Here is a 23,316-nt window from a genome sequence, read left to right as displayed (position 1 = left end):
TTCATATTCTTGGACTTGGAAAACTGGACTGTCCAATGTTCATTGTCCCAAACCTATATCAACTAGGAGTCTTGTATGGTATTTAGTAGTCTTTCTCTCTAATCCCCACTTAACTGAAGTTTCAAAAAAGAAAAAAAAAGCCACAGAATTCCAGACTATAAGTAGCATACAGTGGTTGTTTGTCCCAAAATACCACCAAGCTGACTACAGCAAACACAAATTACAAGCTTTGCCTAATCACAGATATGCTACCAAGTCATTTCTGGTTTTCACAAATGACAGTGAGCGGGTGCAGTCTTGCCACTGCCTGAATTTCTGTTTTGAGTTTTGCAGATACTGTATTTGAAGGACTCTGGTTCAGATTTAGAACAGGAATGTTGTTTGGAACAGATAGGAAGCATTATCTGGGATCCTTCATTATACCATTTGCTGCACATATAATGCCTTTAATTACAGCCATATTAATAATCACACTCTCAGAAAAACCTGACCTGCTGCTAAATCAATTAAGGATACTGCTCCAAAATTGATCTTGTGTATGTTATAAAGCAGCAATGTCATTATCACCACCATCATCATAATCCTATTTCAAAGAAGACACAATGAGATTTTCTCTTAAATCTGCCAAAATAATTTGATAAATTGGACATTGGGCACCTTGGTGGGAAGAGATTTATTATTTGCTTATTCTATTTTGTTGATCAAATTTTAAAACCACCCATCTCCCTCACAGAAGGACTCTGATCGGTGTACAAATAAAATATTAAAACACAAAAGCAGTATATACTTTAAAAGTATTTTAAAGTATTTTAAAAGAGGCAAAGATCAATGTTAAAAATTAATTAAAAGGCAGGGAAGTGCTTTCAGGGCACTAACCAGCCTCATGGCTGTGTGTTTGCTATTTTATCAGGAGGAAAAAAAAACCTTGGTCTGGTTTTACTCTTTTCTCAAGAATCTCTTGGGAACCATAAACTGGACATGGGCCACTAACAGTGAATTCTTAGGACATATTGAGAATCCACAATTCCAGGATAAATTTGCAGGAAGTGGTAACAGTGCTTCTTGCCTGAAAGCAAAATGAGTTGTAGTACATAGTTGGCTGAAGGAATGCCATATTTTCTTTTTTTTTCTTTTTTTTTTCCTGGCAGGGTTCATGGGCCTATAAAAGTTATGGAGCTGGCAGGTGCTCCCAGCAGACAACATGCAATGGGAAAGCTCTAGTTTGATGTATTTCTGCCAGATAGACAGCTCTTAATAGCACGATAGCCCTGCCAGGAAAATTAAAAAAAAAGCCGAGAGGGCAAATTCCTACATATCAATTCTTAGAAGCTAAGTAAAAAGAGGATAGCAAAACTGAAAGTCATCAGCATTTGATTTTAGTACCTCGTAAGTTATCTCTAACTTTTTTTGTCCTGCTTTCTTTTCAGCAGCTGTACATTTTTAGGGCATGAAAGAATTATCGGTTGTATATATCACTTCCTGTTTCCTAGAAAATGATATGATGTGTCAAACTGCTATCACTAGCATTTATTTTTTTAAAAAACAAAAAGATGAAAACATCTAGGATTAAATGTCAAGAGTTCACGAAGTCTTTTGAAAAGACAAAGAAAGACAATAGAGATTGAAGCCCTCACCATTTTATCTATGTATTGTATGGCTGCCATCTTGACTTAACTTGAGACACACACCCCAAATATCATTGACCCCACATATCTAGGATGAAAAAAATACAAATTGGCAAAAGAATTTAATGGGGCTTCTGTTATACTAGGAATCCTAGTATAGGATAAGAAATGATAGTGAAGGATGTAGGTACATTAACTGAAATAAGCAATATTGGTTTTTGGGCTGTTCCCTCTCGAAACTGAGGATAAAGGGACACAAGCAAGCAGATCATGAGAAAACAAGATGTACTCTCAGCAGGCATGCAAATGGAATTACAGAAATAGCTTTCAAAAATCATTGAAAATAGCTACAGAATTAATATATGGATTTCTCTCCCCCGTGTAAGAAGGTAGTTGCTTTAACACTTTGCCTACCACACCTCTCACCAGCAGACAAATTGAATGCATATGCTAATATTTCTATACATATAAAGCACAGATGAATGGAAACTTCCTAAGGAAACAGTAGAAACTCAATAATGCATTTACATAGAGAAGACAAGACATCTAAGCGTTCTTTTTAATTTGTTGCAATGGCCATGCTCACTAATATTTGAAAACTGGAAACTGTCAGGTTAGTTATTGATGGTCATTGACTTAAATTCTAAAACATTGCAGTCAGATGCATTGAAAATAAGTGCTGCATTGTGTGAATCTGAGACACTGAAGGAATCGTCATTTATTGCTATCTTTGAAGCTGAGTCTAGCTGGATCACCTATACGCAGGTGGATATTCTTTCAACTGTTACCATTTCAGGTTTGAGGCTGAACACTTGAGTGAATTTCTGTGAAAGATATTACATTAGGGCTAATATAAAGGGCCTTACCTCTCTGAAAAGCTGTGCTGCCCTGAAAGTACTGCTATAGTTGAATGATTTTTGATGTTTCCTTCTCGTACATGAGTCCCTTAACATTATGCAAGCATATCAGTTACACTCTCCATTAAGAAAGGAATGATAGAGAGAATGAAGGAGAATGACAGTGCAAGCGAGATCAGTTACCCCAGGAGTGGTATCCTATCCTGTAACATGAAAAGATGAAATCAGTTACAAAGCTATTTATCACAGGTGCTTGTATTACTGCTGACATGCAATGTGGGAGATCAACACTCCAGATTGCTCATAACATTAGGGAATTTTAGGATTAGCTCTCTGTAACAGGGCTCATTAATATTTATCCATTTACTATTGAAAAAGTAAAAGAACACACAATAGTGAGTATCCAAAGGCATGGTCATAAAATTCTGGTGCAAAAATTAAGGTTCCTCCTTCTCTGTATTGAGATTCTCAGTCATCCGGGTCATGGTTGTCTCAAAGGTGCTTTTTCAAAAGGCAACTGGACTTTTTGTTTTTCCTTGAGGAAGAAGAAGAAAATGTTTCGCTTCTCATCCAAGAAGCTTCATCAGCTGACAGGATGGTGGTGGGGATGGAAGGATTCTATTTCTTTGCAGTCATCTAGTCATTAGCACTCTCTCTAAGACAGGGGTGTCAAACTGGCGGCCTGTGGGCCAGATGCATCACGCACAGGCCACCCCCACCCCAGCTCCGAGAAGGGAAAAAACATCACGAAACATCACATGATGGCAACGTGAGACCGCGAGTTTGACACCCATGCTCTAAGAGCTGTTGAGGCCACCTGAATCCTGGTTTCCATTTGTGGCCTAAGTGTTTGTTCCTTTCAATCTGGGTATACAAGAGATTATATATAGACCTGTATTGTTGTATTGTTGTATTGTATTGTATTGTATTGTATTGTATTGTATTGTATTGTATTGTATTGTATTGTATTGTATTGTATTGTATTGTATTGTATTGTATTATATTGTATTGCTGTGTTGTGTTGCGTTGCGTTGCGTTGCGTTGCGTTGCGTTGCGTTGCATTGTTTTTTATTTTGTTTCTTATGTTTGGCAAAAGTACAATTCTCAACCATTTACCTGCATTAACCGAGAGGCGCATAGCATAAACAAAGAAACGAAGACCACCAAGTTACCTTTGTTAAATGATAATGACTTGATAATCTGCTTGGTGCTTAAAAGAAACAGAAAGAGGGGGAAAGGAAATCATTATCAAATAGTCAAATCATTAGTCAATGGTCAATATTGATAGCATGTTCCTCAAAGTTCAAAATGCTAAATTTAAGCCTTAGATAGCATCTTAACTAATGGAAACACAATTACTGGCTTATTGGATGTTATTGCCTTTGTTTTGATATCTCCACTGAAAAATTGTCACAAACATTCAGGAGCACACTGATTCAGAATGAACTGAATCATTTTTTTTAGAAAGACTGAACATCTTCAAACACGCTTGCCTAGGCATTGTTGTTATATTGTTGTTGCTACATTTTTATCCCATTATTTTTAAAAACAAGTTCTAGATCAGGCCTGTCAAACTGGCGGCCCAAGGGCCGGATAGGTCACGTGCAGGCCATGCCCACCCCGGCTCCACAAAGGCAAAAAATGTCACAATCCAGCCCATGACGCAATCAAGTTTGACACCCGTGTTCTAGATGGACCACTATATAAGCTGTCCCTGAAAAACTATGAAAACAATCAAAAGTTATGTCAGCATTATTGCTTTCCCAGTATTAACTCAGTGCAGGGTATCTGCAGATCATAATCAAAATAATCAAGATGAAGCTTGTGATGATACAACCAAAAGTCTGCCTGGTTTTATATGCGACACATGTAATGTGCAAGTTTCAATCACGCTATCACCATTTTGATATTTTAGCCAAACCCTGTTGACACCTTGAATCAATGGCAGGAAGTGTGTAAGATAATCACTTTCCAAAAACAAAATTTGACCTTTCAATTTATTTCACACTCCAACCGGCACTTGATTCCATGCTAAAGAAAACAAAGATACTGCAGACTCTGCTTTGGGAATAATGAAGATTAGTCTCCTGGACACGAAAGCATGACCATTTATTTATTGTTTCATTTTATTTTACTCTGCTGCAATTTCAAGCAACTCCCAACAATTCAGATAATGAAAGATATATGGCAAATGAATGCAAAAATAAAATCAAACATAGAAACAAAATATGATAAGCATAATGGTGAATTCTTAAGATGCTCTCGGTTTGGCTTATGCTATCTTAGCCATAATAGTTGCAATTTGTTTTTGAAATATTCTAGAAAAATATCAGACTCACCATTCCCTAATTCACTTAATAATTAATTAATTAATTTCCTAGTTCTGAACCACTCATCTAACTATTATGGGCAATTAGGCTTCCTGACTGAATCGTGTTGCAATAAGTTAGAGAGATTCCTGATTTTACTGACATTATTCATTGGTGTGTCCCTTACAGATAAGACAATCTTCATCCCAAACAGAAGAAATCTTTTGAAAATAGAAACATTCAGTGTGTGCATTAAAGTTTAGCATTTTCAGGAATACAGAACACTCACCTTCTGTCTCAAAGAAACAGACTCAGGTTGAAGATGTAACAGAGTTGAAAGCACCCTGATCTTGTTAAATCTGGGAAGTTATTTCACAATCTTGCAGTAATTAATCATTTTCTCTGGAATAGCAAGTTTCCATTTCACATAAAAATGCTTTCCTATGTGAAGTGATACACCTGCTATCCCAAAACCTTAACTTATCAAAAATACACAGTTATAGCTGTCCCCCTGAATCAGAAGTTTTACCCAGGAATTTATTCTTTCTGCACAGATTTGTATTTGTATTATTACTCTGGACAGCCTTTATCAGGTTTAGCTGAGATTTCAGTTGAGACTATAAACATTTATGTAGCATTAGCATAAAGTTAGGAAATGAGTTTCATTAAAAGAGCATAAATGAGATTCGTTGGCTCAGGGAGAATTGCCATCTTTGGTCTTGGATGGGGAGGCACTACCCCAGACTCTGTGTGTAATCTGGGGGTTCTCCTGGATTTACGACTCGTGCTTGAAGAGCAGGTGACGGTCGCGGCCAGGAGGGCCTTTGCACAACTGCGAGTTGTGCTCCAGTTATGCCCTTTCCTGGACCGGCAATCCCTACTCACAGTCACTCATGCCTTAGTCACTTCCTGTCTTGACTATTGCAACGCGCTCTACATGGGGCTCCCCTTGAAGAGCATCCAGAAGCTCCAGTTAGTGCAAAATGCAGTGGCCTGCATGGTTTTGTGCAGACCCTGGTGTGCACATGTATCACCTCTCCTGCAGGAGCTGCATTGGTTGCTGATTTGCTTCCGGGTGCCGGTCACTTCTACCCAACCCATCAGAGCAGAGGGAGAGTCATCTGGTGGGACCCAGAAGAAGGGCCTTCTCCATGGTGGCTCCCTCTCTCTAGAACATCATTACCCCAGAGATTAGAACAGTCCCCACTCTAATTCTCTTCCGGAAGGGGCTGAAGACCTGGTTCTGCCAGTGGGCCTGGGGAACCCAGAGCGGGATTGAACCCATTAAATGGCTCGTGTGATTGGCTGTCTCTGGGGCAGGAGGTGGGGAGTGTGGGGGATTTTATTACATTAATTTATTTGACTTTTTATTAGTTTTACTGTTTTTTAAAATGTTTTTATATTCTGTAAGCTGCCTTGAGTCACCATGGGCAAATAGGCAGCAATATAAATTTAATAATAAATAAATAAATAAATGTAAAAACCAGACTTGTATTCATTTTATCTGTTGATTAGCATTATAGTCAGCCCTACAAGACTTCCCAGACCAAGAAACCAACACCATATAGGAAGCAACTATTTTTATCATAAAGCTATAGGAGTAGAATCTTGCACATCTGGATGTTTTTTCCCCTTCTCTCCCTTTGTGTGAACTAGGGACGGGCTTGACTGAGACATTTGTTCACATTACATTCCTGGCCCAGGCTCAAGCCCCGTTTATCTAACTGCTGCCTTGGCAGCTTCTCTTTCACCTGTTCTTCAAGGCCATTCCTTATGCCCTCTACAACTATGGAAAGTTTAGCATCTATCTCAACAATGCCAAATAAATGAATGAAGGAATGAATGAATGAATGAATGAATGAATAAATAAATAAATAAATAAATAAAATATTAAAGGCACATTGTTATTCCAAACAAGAAAATCATTAGGCAGTGAAATGCAATCAAACTTTTGTTCAATCAGATTAAATGAGGCCAATTGAGAAACTTATTCTTGTCAGTCTGTCCACCCTTCTCCCCCACCCACCCCAACACCACCACACACACCGCTGGAAACCATTGTTCAATTTCATACAAATACATTGTTCTGACCAATTCATGTAGTGGAACGCTATTGTATTTTGATATTCACTGGGAGCAGATCGTAATTTGCAAAAGTCATGCAGAAATACATATGAGGAGCAAAACATGTACCCAACACATAAATTAATGCAAATGACATTAAAACATCATACATGAGAAACTGCTTTCAAATGTGCAAGGCTAAAAAGTAGTGTGTAAAATATGTATTTTGTAGAATAAAAATTATGATGATTTTCAGGTGGCATTTCAAAAAGATGTTGCATTCTCATGTGGAAGCAGGATAAATAATTGTCATACTGGGAAAATAGGAAACACTCTCCAGATTGTTTTACATTTTGATGTTAGCCTTGCTGCTGTCTAGTTTGTATGGTCTCTTGGTTTTATTCTTATTTTATTTTATTCAATATGTTTTAGCTCAAATTGTATTTGTTTCTTTGGGTATGTTTATTATGAACCACCTAGAGAGCTTCAACTATAGGATGGTTTAAAACATTTAACAAATAATACACAAAAAAACTTGGGCAGATTTAACTACCCCTAAACTATAAAAGCATGGGTATTTAGATTGTTTAGAGCTGTCAAATAGTGGAGAGCTGCTGATTAAACCCAAATAGGGTATGTGTATGAAATATTTTTTATCTGATTCCATTATTCCAACCCAAAGTAACAATCATATAAATAATTCATACAAATAAAGGGTGTGCTTCCACCTTGTTGCAGAGAACATCCTGAAAAAGGCATAAAATGATCACGAAAGTAAGATATCCAGTCTACGGTAGTTGTCATATTTTATCAATTTACTTAACTCAAAGAGACAAGAGTGTGATGAGGTTCATAAACTGAAAATATAAGGCACTTCATTCAAGAGGAATGGAACAGTGTCAAGAGATCAAAGGCCAAGTAAGTTCACATGGAGAAAGCCGACAACGGGTGCTAAAGAATAATGCTGGCTTTCCATTAATGGTGCAGAAATATGCGGTGAATACAACTGTGTCAAGAAGTTGAGAAAAAGAGAAGCAGCCTTTAAATATGGATTTAGTTCACCAGCTCAAAAAATTCTAAGATTTCTAAGATTTATGTCTATGGAGATTCTCAATCATCCAGGCAGGGGTGAAATGCTCCTGCCTGGAAATGCTACCAGATCGGACCGGATCGCCCGATCCGGTAGCGATGGCGGCGGGTGGTTCAGAGAACCGATAGCAAAAATCCTTGCGTGCCCCCCCCCAATGCCCAGCTGAGCCGCACAATCATCAGAGGCTTTTTTTTTTTTTTTACTTTTCAAAGCATTTTTTAAAAAGCCTCTCTGACAATCCCAGCTGAGTTGCCTAATTGGCAGAGGCTTTTCAAAGCATTAGAAAAAATGCTTTGAAAAGTTAAAAAAAAAATAAAAAGTGGGCCACGTCCACCCAGTCATATTACCCCCACACACACACATACCAAGTCACGCCCACAGAACCGGTAGTAACAAATTTACATTTCACCCCTGCATCCAGGTCTTAGTCCCAACGGTGCTTTTTCAAGAGGCAACTGGACTTTCTGGTTTTTCTTTGAAGACGTTTCACTTCTCACCCAAAAAGCTTCTTCAGTTTCTTCAACTCTGACTGAATGGTGGGGAATGGAAGGATTTATACTCCTCCGAGACAGCTGGTCATCTGCATTCTTTTAGCAGGTCATTAAGATCACCTGGAGGTTTATCTGTGTCCTCAAGATCACCTGACTGGGTGTGGAGCCTTCTTGGAACTGTTGAAAGGCCTGTGTTGTAGATTGGAGATAGGTGATGTCGTATCCCTCCCTCTCTGTTGAGAGAGGGCAGTTCAATTTTGACATAGATGGCTTCTTTGACCTCTCTTTCAAACCAGCAGTCCTCTCTGTCCAATATGTGGACATTGTTGTCTTCAACAAAGTGGTCTGTGTCTTTTAAATGCAGATGGGCTGCTGAATCTAGTCCTGATGTGTTTGTTCTCCTATGTTGTGCCATACGTTCATGAAGTGATTGTTTCATTTCCCCAATGTACAGATCTGCACCTGGTTCACTGCATTGTATTGCATATACCATGTTGCTCAGTTTCTGTCTGGGTGTTTTATCCTTGGGGTGGACAAGCTTCTGCCTTAGTGTATTTTTGGGTTTGAAATGTGCACGTATGTTATGTTGGCTGAAGATCCTCCTGAGCTTTTCTTTTTTTTTGGTTTTAAAAAACAAACTTTATTAGATTTAAAAAAAATAAAGTTGTATAAAACATTCACAACCTTAAAATACAATCAACAGTATCAACAAACAACAAACAAAGTATATATAATATATATAAGTACACATATATACAAAAACTTATTTTCCTTTTTTTCCTTAATGACAGGTGTATAATTATTACTTTTAATTTCTTACTAAATTTTGACTTTACTTCTTTTCCATTGGTTTATCCACTCATACCAACTGTCCCATATCTTAAAATACTGTGAGTCTTCCTTATCTTTCAATTTCAATGTTAGTCTATCCATTTCTGCACATGTGTAAATTTTTTGAATTATTTGCTGTTCTGTTGGCAATTGATCTGTTTTCCAGACTTGTGCTAGGGCTAACCTAGCTGCTGTAATTATATATAATATTAGGTACTTTTTTTCCTTTCTGATATGCCTACAACGTATGGAATGACAACATTGCTTTGATTATTATTCTCATCATTGTCTGTTACAGAGGAGCTCCTATAGATTCTTTTTTGTTTCAAAGATTTAGTACTCTTTGAGCCATGTCCACTCAAACAAGGGCAGGCATACTTTTTCTGTTAATAGACTCATGCTGTCAGGTGTAATTTCATCACTTAGTGAGAGAAGCTACAAATAATGATAGGAGAATCAGAGCTCAACATGGATTAAACCATCATTTGCATTCTTTCAACCTTTTAGGCATCTTTTCTTTATTTTTCTTCGACTCCCCACTCTTCTTTTCTCAATCTCCCTTGTATCTTCTTCCTCTTCCCTTAGGAAACCATCAAGGGCATTGATATGGCCCTGATCACAAGGCTTATAATGTACAATTTGAATAAGAGAAGAGCAAATTGGCTTGCCAGCTGCAAAGCTTATATGGAACCTGACCGATCAGCTACTTTCAATGGGATCTAAGAGGAAAAAAATGAAATCTGAGGCTCATGGTTAATGTATCTGATTTATATTCCACCTTTTATTCAGGAGTTCAAGACAATTTAGATTACATTCCTCCCTCCCATTTTGTCCTCCATAATAAGAACCCTGAGCTGCAGGTTTTGCAGAGATAAGAATAAATAATCCAAAGGCATCCAGCAATCCTTTGAGGTTGTGGATGGAACTGGACTCTGGGGCTCACTAGTGCCAGTCCCACATCTTAACCGCTATACCAAAGTGCAGTTCTAGACCACCAGACTGCTGACAAATAAAGGTAATAGTGAGAAAACTGATTTTTTTCCTCCTGAAGTATTTGCCCAATTGGGAATCTACTCCCACCAGCTAACTGAGAGAGTTTAGCCATTCGACCAGGGGTGAAATCCAAAATTTTTCTCTACCGGTTCTGTGGGCATGGCTTGGTGGGTGTGGCAGGGGAAGGATACTGCAAAATCTCCATTCCCTCCCCTCCTGGGGGAAGGACATTGCAAAATCTCCATTCCTACCCCACTCTGGGGCCAGCCAGAGGTGGTATTTGCCAGTTCTCCGAACTACTCAAAATTTCCGTTACTGGTTCTCCAGAACCTGTTAGAACCTGCTGGATTTCACCCCTGCATTCAACTGATTGTTTGGCATCATAGGCAATATGAATGTAAAGTTGGCTGGCAAGTTTCAACAACACAACATTAGCCAGCAACATGGCAGGAGGCAGGTTCAATTTTCAAAAAAGCTGAGAGTGAGAAAAAAGATTGAAAGACCAGCCCAGAAGTAACAACCAAGGAAAACAATGGGAAGAAAACTGCTACAGTGCATGACATCCCAAGCAAAGGCAGTTTTAGTGACCAAGAAATGGGGAAGAGTTGAAATGTTTACATTTGCAATAGTGGCAAATATCAGTAGCTCAAGTGTAGGATGAGAATGGAGGTTCATTCTCTGAGCTTGTATGTTGGTTTCTGAACGTTTCATCACTAGGCTAGGTAACATCTAGGTAAGATGTTTAAGTATCTATTTTTAACGATCTATGGCTCTAAGCTCAGTCTATTATATAAGGAATGGACCGAGTGAGTTGAATAGTTTAGCACTGTTCGGAGTTCCTATATGTTATACTACTCATGGGTTTGTATCAGTGGTGGGTTGCCCCCGGTTCGGACCAGTTTGCAAGAACTGTTAGTAAGACTGGCGGGAGGCTCATCATCAGCGATCTGCCCATGCGCAGAAGCAGGGCGTGCTCGCTTCGCTCGATCCCATTGCGAACCGGTAGTAAAGATAAGTAGAACCCACTCCTGGTTTGTATGATGTTCCTTAACGATGGTAAAGCTATAAAACAAATTCACAACAAGAAATGGAGGTGTGTCTTCCATTCTTACCCAGAAGGAGAGAGAATTCACCCATATGAGACCTTTTAATGACGAAAAGAGTTGGAAGCAGGCTTGGTTGAAACAAGAACTGAAAGGGTTTGATTTAGAAAACAACCTCTAGAATTCTGTGCTCACAGAATTTACAGACTAGCATCTGTGCTCCAGCAAGTTCTACCTTTGTAAGACTTCAAGCAAGACTTCAATACTTCAAGCAAGCAATATTCCAAATATTGATTAAAAATTATAAAGTTCAAGCCCAATGGCTATACTTCACATCCTGTCATTAGCGATCACATTTTGTTTCCATGATCTCAGGCCAGCAAGCACGTCCTCTTTTATTATCCTATTTTATTTTTAAAACAGCCGTATGAAGTTGATTAGACCAAAGGAAAATGAGTGACCCAGAGTTACCTCAAATGCAACAGGAACCACAGCTCTTCCATGTAAACTTGGCATGCTTCAATTTAAAGTTTCACTTCTTTGTGAGATCCTCCCCTCCACACCACACACACACATACTGTTCTTTTCCAAAGAGGGCTGGTTTACCTCTTTTTTTTTTTTTTTAAACAAACACATACACACAAACCAAATTGTAACTTCAAAATAACATTGCTCCTCTTTTGCCTGTATCTAAAACTGGCTGAGAGCCAACCTTTGTCAGTTTCACTCCATACTAGAAACCTGTATACCCTGCTGTCATTTCAGGCAGATTATACCTTGGGGAGTGAGAAAAACTGGAGTTGTGCCAACTCCCTTCAGGAAACAGCTCCTGCCTTTCAAAAAGTAAGTTGGTACCTCCCATGAAGGGAAATTAAAAGCATAATCTTGCACATTGTTCAAAATATAAGACCCATTAAGTTCAACAGGACTGACACTTTGAGATGTGAACATGGGATTGCAGTCTTAAGTAAATGGATGAGGATCTGAAGTCTGAGTTCCAGCAAAAAATTGGGTTACAAAACCCAGCTTCATTTGAATTTTTTTTTCCTTGCAGGGCAGAAGGAATGACTCCATTTTTAAAAAATCATTTTAATCAAAAGGTTTCCTTTATTTTTAAAAAAGAGAATAAGAATGTAAGACCGTCAAAGAACTATAAAACAAAAGACAATGTTTTTTCCTCCCGATAATATATTATCTTACATTCTTATTCTCTTTTTTAAAAAAATAAAGGAGTCTGCATCCTAACTATAAGAAGAGGAATGGGTTATTCTCACTGGTATCACCACCTCACTTCTTACATACGAAATGAAATTTAATTAGATTTTACTTGTCTAAGTATATTTTTTCATCTAATAGGTTAAAACTTTGTATATAAAATGTCTAAAACTCATTTCCACATTTCTAAAGAATCCTTCAGCAGGGATTACTTGATATCAATTTAATTCAATCAGCTGGATTTGTGTTTGTCTTTACTGGCATGAAAGCTGAAATAGCTTAAACGCTGTTTTTAAAAAGATTGGAAGATAGATGTATTTCTGCCATTTGATTTAACCAAATATGCTGACATGAAGACTATTTTGTAACATTACATATCCCAGTTTACCCATGCCTGAAAGGTATATCACAGATGTTTTAGTAGGTTTCATGTAGAAGATTTATACCAGTGGTGGGATTCATTTTTTTTTACTACCGGTTCTATGGGCATGGCTTGGTGGGCATGGCATGGCTTGGTGGCTATGACTTGGTGGCTATGGCACGGGAAAGATACTGTAAAATCTCCATTCCCTCCCCACTCCAGGGGAAAGCTACTGCAAAATCCCCATTTCCTTCCAATCAGCTGGGACTCAGGAGGCAGAGAATAGATGGGGCGGAGCCAGTCAAAGATGGTATTTACCAGTTCTCCGAACTACTCAAAATTTCTGCTACCGGTTCTCCAGAACCAGTCAGAACCTGCTGAATACCACCTCTGATTTATACTCCAGTTTTATTCACAGGGCTCAGAATAGTGCATAAAAAATGGCCTTTCTTGATTCTTCCCACAAGAAACCTGTGAAAGAGTGACTGGCCCAAAGTCACCCAGTGTACTTCCATGGATCTGAACCTGCATTTCTGAGGTCCTAATCTAACCCCCTAACCACTATATCATATTTTACACACAAGTCAGCCTTTATATTTTTATATTTTATACTTCCCTTACTTTAGCTTCTTGCTAGAGAGCCATGGTGGTGCAGTGGTTAGTTAAGTTTAAGTTAAGTTTACTTTATTGTCATTGCACCTCATACAATGAAATTAAATGCCATCTTCAGTGTACATCGTACATAAGAAAACTATTTAAAAAAATAAAACAAAAACACACATCCTTCACATTCTACACAATTGAATTGAAAACCCCTGGCCTGATACTGCATTAATATTACACTATACAATAGAATTCAACATAGTTACTGCTCTGGGACAGAAGCTGTTTTTCAGCCTATTTGTCCTTGTTTTTATTGTCCTGTACCGTCTGCCAGATGGTAACAGTTCAAAAAAAAAAAAGGGTGCCCAGGATGAGATGGATCTTTAAGAATGTTTAGAACTTTCTTAAGGCAGCGGGAACTATAAAGCTCTTCCAAGGAGGGGAGAGGGCAACCAATGATCCTCTGGGCAATGATGTTAACCCTCTGGAGCACTGTCCTATCTGCCGCTATTCAATTAGCAAACAATACACAGGTGCAGTAAGTTAAGATACTCTCTATAGTGCAGCGGTAGGTGGTCACCAGCAATTTTTCATTCAGTTGTTGTTTCCTGAGAAGTCTCAGGTAGTATAATCTCTGCTGGGCCCTTTTGACCAGTGCTGCAATGATAGCGCCCCAGGTCAGGTCCTCTTTTATGATAACACCCAAAAACTTAAAACTGGCCATTTGCTCCACTTGGTCTCCATTGATAACCAAGGGCTGGATGTCTGATCTAATCCCTCTATAGTCCACTATAAGCTCCTTGGTCCTATTGGTGTTAAGGACCAAATTATTGGTCCTTAACCGGTCCACCTCATTTCGATAGGCAGACTCATCCCCCCACCCCCGGAGATGAGTCCTACCATGGTTGTATCATTGCAAATTTAATAATAGTATTACTGGTGTGACTGGGAATGCAGTGATATACATAAAGAGTATAGAGTAAGGGACTCAACACACAACCCTGTGGTGTACCACTGTTAAAAATAAGGGCCAAGGAGGTATGATTACCTAATCTGACCCTCTGAGAGTGGCCAGACAGGAAATCCATAATCCAAAGGCAGATTGAATGAGAAAGCCCAAGGTCCATAAGTTTAGACACTAGTCTATGTGCCGAGGCGTAATAACGTGGAGGCGAAACCCTGGTGGAGAAACAGGCAGCACCAAGAGTTCAAGCCGAAAAGTCCCATTCGCCTCCCCACTGTTCCAGATGAGTCAGAGCAGTGTGAAGAGAGATGGCTATAGCATCCTCTGTAGATCTATTTGTTCTGTATGCAGACTGGTGTTTATCAAATGTATGTGGAAGACCAGAAGTGATGTGCCGACAGACCAATTTCTCAAAGCACTTCATGATGATAGGAGTGAGTGCCACTGATCTATAATCATTGAGGTTATTGATAGGGAACTTCTTTGGCAGCGAAACAATGGTGGAAGCCTTCAAACAAGATGGAATAGTGGACTGGGATAAAGACCGATTGAAGATCCTGGTAAAGACTCCAGCCAACTGATCAGCACAGTTTCTAAACACTCGGCCAGGGATACCATCAGGACCAGCAGCCTTTCTAAGGTCCACAGCCCTCAAAATGTTCCTCACCTCTTGTTCCTCTACCATGAGGTGGGGACTACAATGGTCTGGTAGCTGTATTTTAGCTGTCTCTGATGTCTCCACTTCAAAGCGAGCAAAGAAATGATTCAGCTTCTCTGCCAACAAAGCATCCCCCTCAGCAGGGATGACCTTAGTTGGTTGATGGTTGGTGATTTGTTGAATCCCTCGCCATGCCAGACTATATTATTACTGTAAAAATTATCCTCAATCTTCCTCTTATAATCAGTCTTGGTCTTTCAAATACCTTTCTTCAGACTAGCTCAGGGGTGAAATCCAGCAGGTTCTGATAGGTTCTGGAGAACTGGTAGCGGAAATTTTGAGCAGTTCAGAGAACCGGCAGTGGAAATTTTGAGTAGTTCGGAGAACCGGCAAATACCACCTCTGGCTGGCCCCAAAGTGGGGTGGGAATAGAGATTTTACAATATCCTTCCCCCAGATGTGGGGAGGGAATGGGGATTTTGCAGTATCCTTCCCCTGCCACGCCCACCAAGCCATGCCCACCAAGCCACACCACGCCCACCAAGCCATGCCCACAGAACTGGTAGTAAAAAAAATTGGATTTCACCACTGGACTAGCTCTAGCAGCAGTGTATCTTGCCCCGTCATCAGACCTAAAGGCCTTGGTCCTGTCACGCAAGAGGCGCTGGACTTCCTTAGTCATCCAGGGCTTCTGATTGGGATAGATCCTAATACGTTTATCCACAGTGACAGTATCTGTGCAATGTTTGATATAGCACAGAACAGCTGCAGTGTACTCCTCTAAGTCAGGGTGGTAAAAGATGTCCCAATTTGTGTTCTCAAAACAGTCCGGAAGTTGTTGGGAAGCATCTTTTGGCCAAGATTTCACTGTCTTTATTATAAGCAGAGCCCGTCTCCTGAGAGGGATGTAGGCTGGTGCTAAAAGCAGTGATATACGATCTGATTGTCCCAAATGTGGTAATTGGATAACCCTGTAGCTATGTTTAATGTTGGTATATACTTTGTCCAATATGTTTGCTTCAATGCCGTAGCACAATGCCGTATTGCAGGCTAACTCTGCCCACACTGGAGTTTGTCCTCATGGAATAAAGATTGACTCACCTTCCATCCTTCTGAGGTTGGTAAAATGAGGACCCAGATTGTGGACGCAATATGCTGACCTTGTAAACTACTCAGAGAGTGCCGTAAGGCACTATGGAGCAGTATATGTCTACGTGCCCCTCTTCCTCCTCCTCCTCCTCCCCCTTCTCCTCCTCCTCTTCCTCCTCCTCCTCCTCCTCTTCCTCTTCTTCTTCTTCTCTCCTCCTCCTCCTCCTATTTTCTTTGTTCTCCTTCTCCCCCTTGTCTTCCTCTTTCTCCTCTTCCTCCTTCCCCCATGCCTTTGAATCAGTTGACTGTGTCAACAAATTCCTATAGTTTTCTTGCCAGTTTTGGGGGGAATGGTTTGGCTTGTCCTACTTCCTTGGGCTGACAGAAAGCAACTCAGCCAAGGTCACCCAGCTATCTTTATATCTAAGATGAGACCAGAACTCATGGTCTCCTGGGTCCTAGCCTGATGTCTTAACCACTACACCAACCTGACTCTCATTATCCTTCTCTATATAATGAATCAATCCATCATTTTATTGCCTTTATCTATTCCTGCTTATTGTCCAGCCCTACCTTTTTATTTGTCCTTCTCCATGTATTACCTTTTGTATTAAAGTCATGATTTCCTTCCCCATCTCTCCAATTCTTTATTTTAATTAGCTTCATTGCTGTTGTTTACTCTGGTGTTTCCATTGTGCCTCTCTGGGTGGTACATATATGGTTACGAGATTAAACCTTGTTCTTTAGCTCTTTATGGCTGGGCATTTTACAAAGGCTTTGAAGAATGTGAACCCCAAGGGATTTGTAAAAACCTGCTCATTGCAGTAGACAGAAACAACAAAGAAAATTGACTTTGTCATGCTCATCACAGTAACTGAAATATCTGAACTGCTCTTTAGGGGGAGAAAATGCAAACATGTAGCTTGGAAACTATGATAAACAAACAAGTAATGAATCTCCTCTAAATAAATAAATAAATATCCTTTCCCTGTTTCCAGTTGTTCAGCATTTCCATCATATTTTTCAGTCTTAACACTCTACTCATTTGAGCTAGGGAAAAAAAGTATTTGTAAAAATAAGTCAAAGCAGAGTGACTAAGGATTGAATCAATATCCACAGGACTTTCACAAGCCTTGTATTACCCACCTTCTTTTTTCACCTCCAAAACCAGTGGTGCGATACATTACATTTAATTAATTAAAAAGTAAAATCTATGCCAAAAAGGATTTTAATTTTTTTTTTTTTTTTTTGCTACATTCACACTGTATGATGCCGGAAAAAAATCCTGAAGCAAATTTTGGCAGCATTGGACATTGAATCATTTTCTTGAAATGTACTTTTAAGAATTTTTATCTGCTCTTGCTCTTTGCTGTCAACAAAACCTTCAATCTAAAACATGCAAGGAAAGCAGGAAGAAAAGAGTTGGTTGGTTTGCACATACATAGGTTTTATCAATTATTCAAAATGAATGTTCCATTCAAAACTGTATAAATGCACACAATTTTCTCTATCATCATATGTCAGTTCCCAGTGAATGTTGTGGGTGTCACCAGAAGTCTAGCTTCCTTTTCTACACATACCCCACACAACATAGTCTTTTTCTCTCTGCCTGTACCCTTCCTTATATTCCCTCTGCAGTACAGATGCCACTCAATGGTAATATTTATTTATTTATTTATTTATTTATTTATTTATTTATTTATTTATTTATTTAATTGAATTTCTATACCGCCCTACTCCCGAAGGACTCAGGGTGGTGCACAGCCATGAAATAAAACACATAGATATACAAAATTTAAAATCGAATAAAATGAATTAAATAAATTTGGCTGAATTAATACCCATAATTTAAAAACCCATAATTTTAAAATACATTAAAAATTTAAAATTTACACTTAAAAGGGAGAAGATTTAGGCGAGGCCAGCTTGATGAAATAAAAGCGTCTTCAACTCGCGGCGGAAGGTGCGCAGATCCGGAATCCTCCGTATCTCTAAATTGAAATAATACTTTTGGGTATCCAAAATAATTAGGATAGACAGGGAGGAACTTGCAAGAATACAAGCAAGTGGTCAGACAAGGAGACCCAAACTCACATTGCAATCAACAAGGATATACATTCAATTTTGCAGCTACTAAGATTGTTGGATGAGCAGGCACAAAACAGTCAGGGAAATGATTGAAGCCTGGAAACGAGCCCCTTGTCAGTCAACAGGAGTGCTGATTTACCACCAGCTAATCAGGTATTTAGAAGCCAAGGACTTGGCAGCACAACAAAATAACAATCAATGATTTAATAGCCAGTCATCAACACCCCAATCAACAAAAAATGCCATACACAACCAGGTACCACATAAATACTACACATATAATAACCCAAAGCACATTCTCTGCTAGAGAGAATTTCCCTGAGGATGGGTTCCAGCACGAGTCCAAAAGCTCGGCAGACTAAACTTCTGATTCCGGTGACCAACCCAGATTGGATCCTACAACATTATTCTGGGTCACATACTGTATATTTGCTTTGATTCATGCAAAATAATTAACTTTGAATAAAATCATATCTAAATATCTCTTATAGCAAAATTATTTTTCCCTTGTTGTTGTTCTACATCCTGATATTATTTGTGATTTTCTAATATGATAACCCCTTGGCACCCATGAAAAACTCAGGGCTAATTCATAGTTGAGAAGCTTTAGAGTTTATGGGAAAAGAGGCCCATACAGTCACAATTCCACTTACTATAATCTTCCAAACCTATAATAGAATAAAACAATGACATCAGAATAAAGAAGCAATGATAAAGATGGATAAAGAAATAAAATAAAGGGGGGGATTCACAGTATATTTTGGAAGAATACTGTAAATTTGTGAGATCATTCTAAGCTTTACTACTGTTGACTTTTTATATTCACTATTTATATCATGGATAGTTGCATTTGCCATTTTTTCCAAAGAAAGCCTGCAGAGTCAGCTGCCAATTTTTCCTTCTTAACTCTTGTTGCAATTCTTTATAGGACATCAGGACATCCTGATGCCTTTCTAAACTTTATGCTGCAGTCTAAGGATGGATCAGTCTCCATTGCTTCATTAACCAAACTGGTTAGAGTCTTTAAATATTAAAAAATTCAGATTTGTATTGGAATCTTCCTCCTGCTCTTCTTCATCCAAACTTGACACCATCGACTCTCAGAGTACTTCACCTAGTTCCTGATAATGAGAATGCAAGTGCTGATGAACATCCTTTGCTTGGTTGTCTTCAAATTTCTCTCAAGCCTGTTGGTGAGCACAAACAAGAATTCATTTGCCCTCAGTAAGCTCACACCTACTTGTACCAGTTCAACACTAACGGTAGAAAAAAAACCCAGAGAAATAAATAAAAATCTCTGACTAAACTGTCCTGTGTTTGTTTTGTTTCATCCAAAGGTTTCTTAATGGGAACCACCATCAGTGCATCATTTCCATGCATCATTTAAAGTTAGAGTAAAGTCAGCAGTACAGTATGCTCAACTATAGCATGTGCAAACTGGGTAGCATGTGCAACAGTTTTGAAATGATGCTTAGTTAGCAGAAGTAATACAGTGTAGAGCAGGGGTGTCAAAGTGGTGGCCTGCGGGCTGGATGCGTCATGTGCAGGCCACGACAACCCCAGCTCTGCGAATGGGAAAAACACTGTGAAACATCACGGGCCGGCAACATGATACAGCAAGTTTGACCCCCATGGTGTAGAGCCGTGATGGCGAACCTATGGCACGGGTGCCACAGGTGGCACATGGAGCCATATTGGTGGGCACGTGAGCATTGCCCTAGTTCAGCTGCAGCGCGCATGCATGCGCTGGCCAGGTGATTTTCGGGCCTTCCGGGCCCACCGGAAGTCAGGAAACAGGCTGTTTCTGGCCTCTTGAGGGCCTCCGGGGGTGGGGTGGGGAAGGCCCGGTTTTCGTTCTCCCCAGGCTCAAGGCTTTCTAGGGGGCTGGGTGCATTGCATTATGGGTGTGGGCACGCACATGCGCAACTCCCCCGCGCTCCCCCCACTTTTGGCACGTGATGGCAAAAAGGTTAGCCATCACTGGTGTAGAGGATAAGACATCAGGTTAGAAACTGGGAGACTGAGTTCTAATCCTACCTTAGGCACAAAACCAGCTGCTGGCCTTGGGCCAGTCACTCTCTCAGCTCTATGAAGGAGGCAAAGGCAACACTACTTCTGAAAAAACATGGCAAGCAAACTGCAGGGAGTAGCCCAGGCAATCATCAGGAGTCATAAACTAAGTCGAAGGCATAAAAAAGAAAATAAGATATTGATAGTTAATTGATGATGTTAGTATCTTAAAGAAATTGTGGGAATAAGTTGTTTGCTGGTATGGGAAGGTATCTTCTTGGGATATGTTTTTTTTCTCTTTCTTTTTTATTCCTGATATTACATACAGTATACATGTATGCGTGCATGGTGTAATCATAATTTAGCAGGCATAATAAGCAACCATTCACTTTATTTTATTTATTTATTTTTATTTTATTGAATTTCTATACCGCCCTTCTCCCGAAGGACTCAGGGCGGTGTACAGCCAAAAATAAAACCATGACAATATAAAAATTAAAAGCAATTTAAAACAATTAAATAAATTGGCCAAAAAACCCTAATAAAACAACCCATTAAAATAGTAAAATGTTATTATTATTTGGGCCAGCCCTGCTTGTTGGAATAATAATGTTTTTAGGGCACAACGAAAGGTACGAAGGTCGTGAATCCTACGAATCCCCAGGGGCAGCTCATTCCAGAGGGTAGGGGCCCCCACAGAGAATGCTCTCCCCCTGGGGGTCGTCAGCCAACATTGCCTAGCCGACGGCACCCGGAGGAGCCCCTCTCTGTGGGAGCGTACTGGTCGATGGGAGGCTATCAGTAGCAGAAGGCGGTCTTGTAAATACCCAGGTCCCAAGCCATGGAGCGCTTTAAAGGTGGCAACCAACACCTTGAATCGCACCCGGAAGACCACCGGGAGCCAGTGCAACTTGCGCAGGAACGGTGTTACATGGGAGCGTCGAGTCGCTCCCGTAATTACCCGCGCGGCCGCATTCTGGACCAGTTGGAGCTTCCGGGTGCTCTTCAAGGAATGCCCCATGTAGAGAGCATTACAATAGTCCAGACGGGAGGTGACGAGGGCGTGAGTGACTGTGCGTAGGGAATCCCAGTCCAGAAAGGGACGCAACTGGTAAATCAGGCAAACCTGATAAAAAGCCCCCCTGGCCACAGCTGTCAGATGGTCTTCTAAAGACAGCTGTGAGTCCAGAAGGACACCCAAGTTGCGAGCCCTTTCTGAGGGGGTCAAGATCTCACCCACAATAGTCAGTGATGGAGTCAACTGACTATGATGGGACGCTGGAAACCACAGCCACTCGGTCTTGGAGGGGTTCAGTCTGAGCTTGTTCCTCCCCATCCAGATCCGTATGGCTTCCAGGCACCGGGTCATCACTTCAAGGGCATCATTGGGGTGGCCCGGGGTGGAAATGTACACTGAGTATCATCAGCGTACTGATGGAAATCCACCCCGAAGCCACGGATGATCTCGCCCAGCGGCTTCACACTTCTCAGAGGCCTTCCAGAAATATTTAGTATTTGTTTCATAAAGATCAACAAAGATGTCAGCCTCACCTTCATTAAGAGTGCACCTTTATTAAAGCCTGCAAGTTGAAAAACATTTCCCTCAGCAATCATTGGGTCTCATCATGGATTTTTTTTCCCATCCTCGTGGAAACTCAGTTTTTGAGGATTATGCTAGACAAATTGGTGTACTAAAAATTTCTGGAAACAAATCAAATTCACATAAGGTATCTTCAGATTCTGTTAAGAAAGCTCTTGAACTGCAAGGAGATCAAATCAGTCAACTCTGTTCAAAAGGTCATTGATGTTGGGAAATATTGAAAGCAAAAGGAGGCAGGAACGGCAAAGGATGAGATGGTTAGATAGTGGTATCAATGTGGTGTGGATGGGTTTATGGTTGAGGATTGGAGGGCTTAGCATGCTGTGATCCATAGAATCACAGAGAGTTGGGCACAACAGAACAACGTACTCATGTACAGTTGGGGCCCTGCTGTATAAGTAGGAAGGTCTGACTGAAGTAGCTGAAATGAGTTGCATAGGATCTCTTACAAAGTTAAAATTAAAGCAATAACAATGTTGTAAATGCACAATAAGATTGCTCTGCACTTTAATATGCCAAACAAAATATATATGATTATTAAAAGGCAAAAAAACAGCCTAGATAAAGCACTAGAAATATAATACACATGTGCCAAAGATATCTACTGGAGTAGATTTGTGAGGTCAGCCAAAACAGATTCTGACACATGACCAAAATTAGTAGTGAGCAGATTCAGCTTTCTCCAGCCAAAGATGCGTATAATAAAAATATTTATTTGTGAAAGATATATCTGAAAGTAACTTATTTCATGTTACAAAAATGTTTTCGGATAGCTGGGTTAAAAGAAAAAAGAAATTGATGCTGAGGAACTTGGGGAACAATTTTAAAGTCTGCATCATGGAAAATTTATATTTAAAAGGTGGCCTTCAAGAAAATTGGAATTTGGGGGAGCAACTATGTTCAGACACCAATTCACAAAATTCTGCACATTATAGAATGTGGCGGACAATTAATTATAAATGGGGAGGGAGGTGCCTCACTAAAATAGGTAATTCCCTGAATGTTTGAAAATGCATTCTTTCTGGTATGTCATTGAAAACGTTGAGATTCAAAGGGACAGAGAAAGAAAGAGCAGGATGGGTACGAAAAATCCTGCAGGCAAATGGTTTGTTCATGCTTTCAAGCCTTCTCCAAATTAGTTGCTTTTTACAAAATTCAGATGACATATTTTGTAAAGAGCAGTTATCAGTCATAGGCATTTAGGCTTTCTTCTGTCCTTAGGCCCTTAAGGAACATGGTCTATCGGCTTGATTAAACAGACTGAAAATTTATATGCGAAATAAAGGCTGCTATAATCAGACTATGATTAGACATTTATGTGGCCCTATGGGCTGTGAAATATAACCATCATATAAAGAGATAAATGTGGCTTCCACTCGAATTTGGCTGGAAAATGAATGAGCTCTTGTGTTGCTGGCATCTAGT

Source organism: Pituophis catenifer, unplaced genomic scaffold (assembly GCF_029215685.1).
Source record: "Pituophis catenifer annectens isolate HBS135680 unplaced genomic scaffold, rPitCat1.0.hap2 SCAF_2, whole genome shotgun sequence".
Classification (NCBI taxonomy): Eukaryota; Metazoa; Chordata; class Lepidosauria; order Squamata; family Colubridae; genus Pituophis; species Pituophis catenifer.
The sequence above is the reverse complement of the archived record's forward strand: the minus strand, read 5'-3'. Positions refer to the sequence as shown.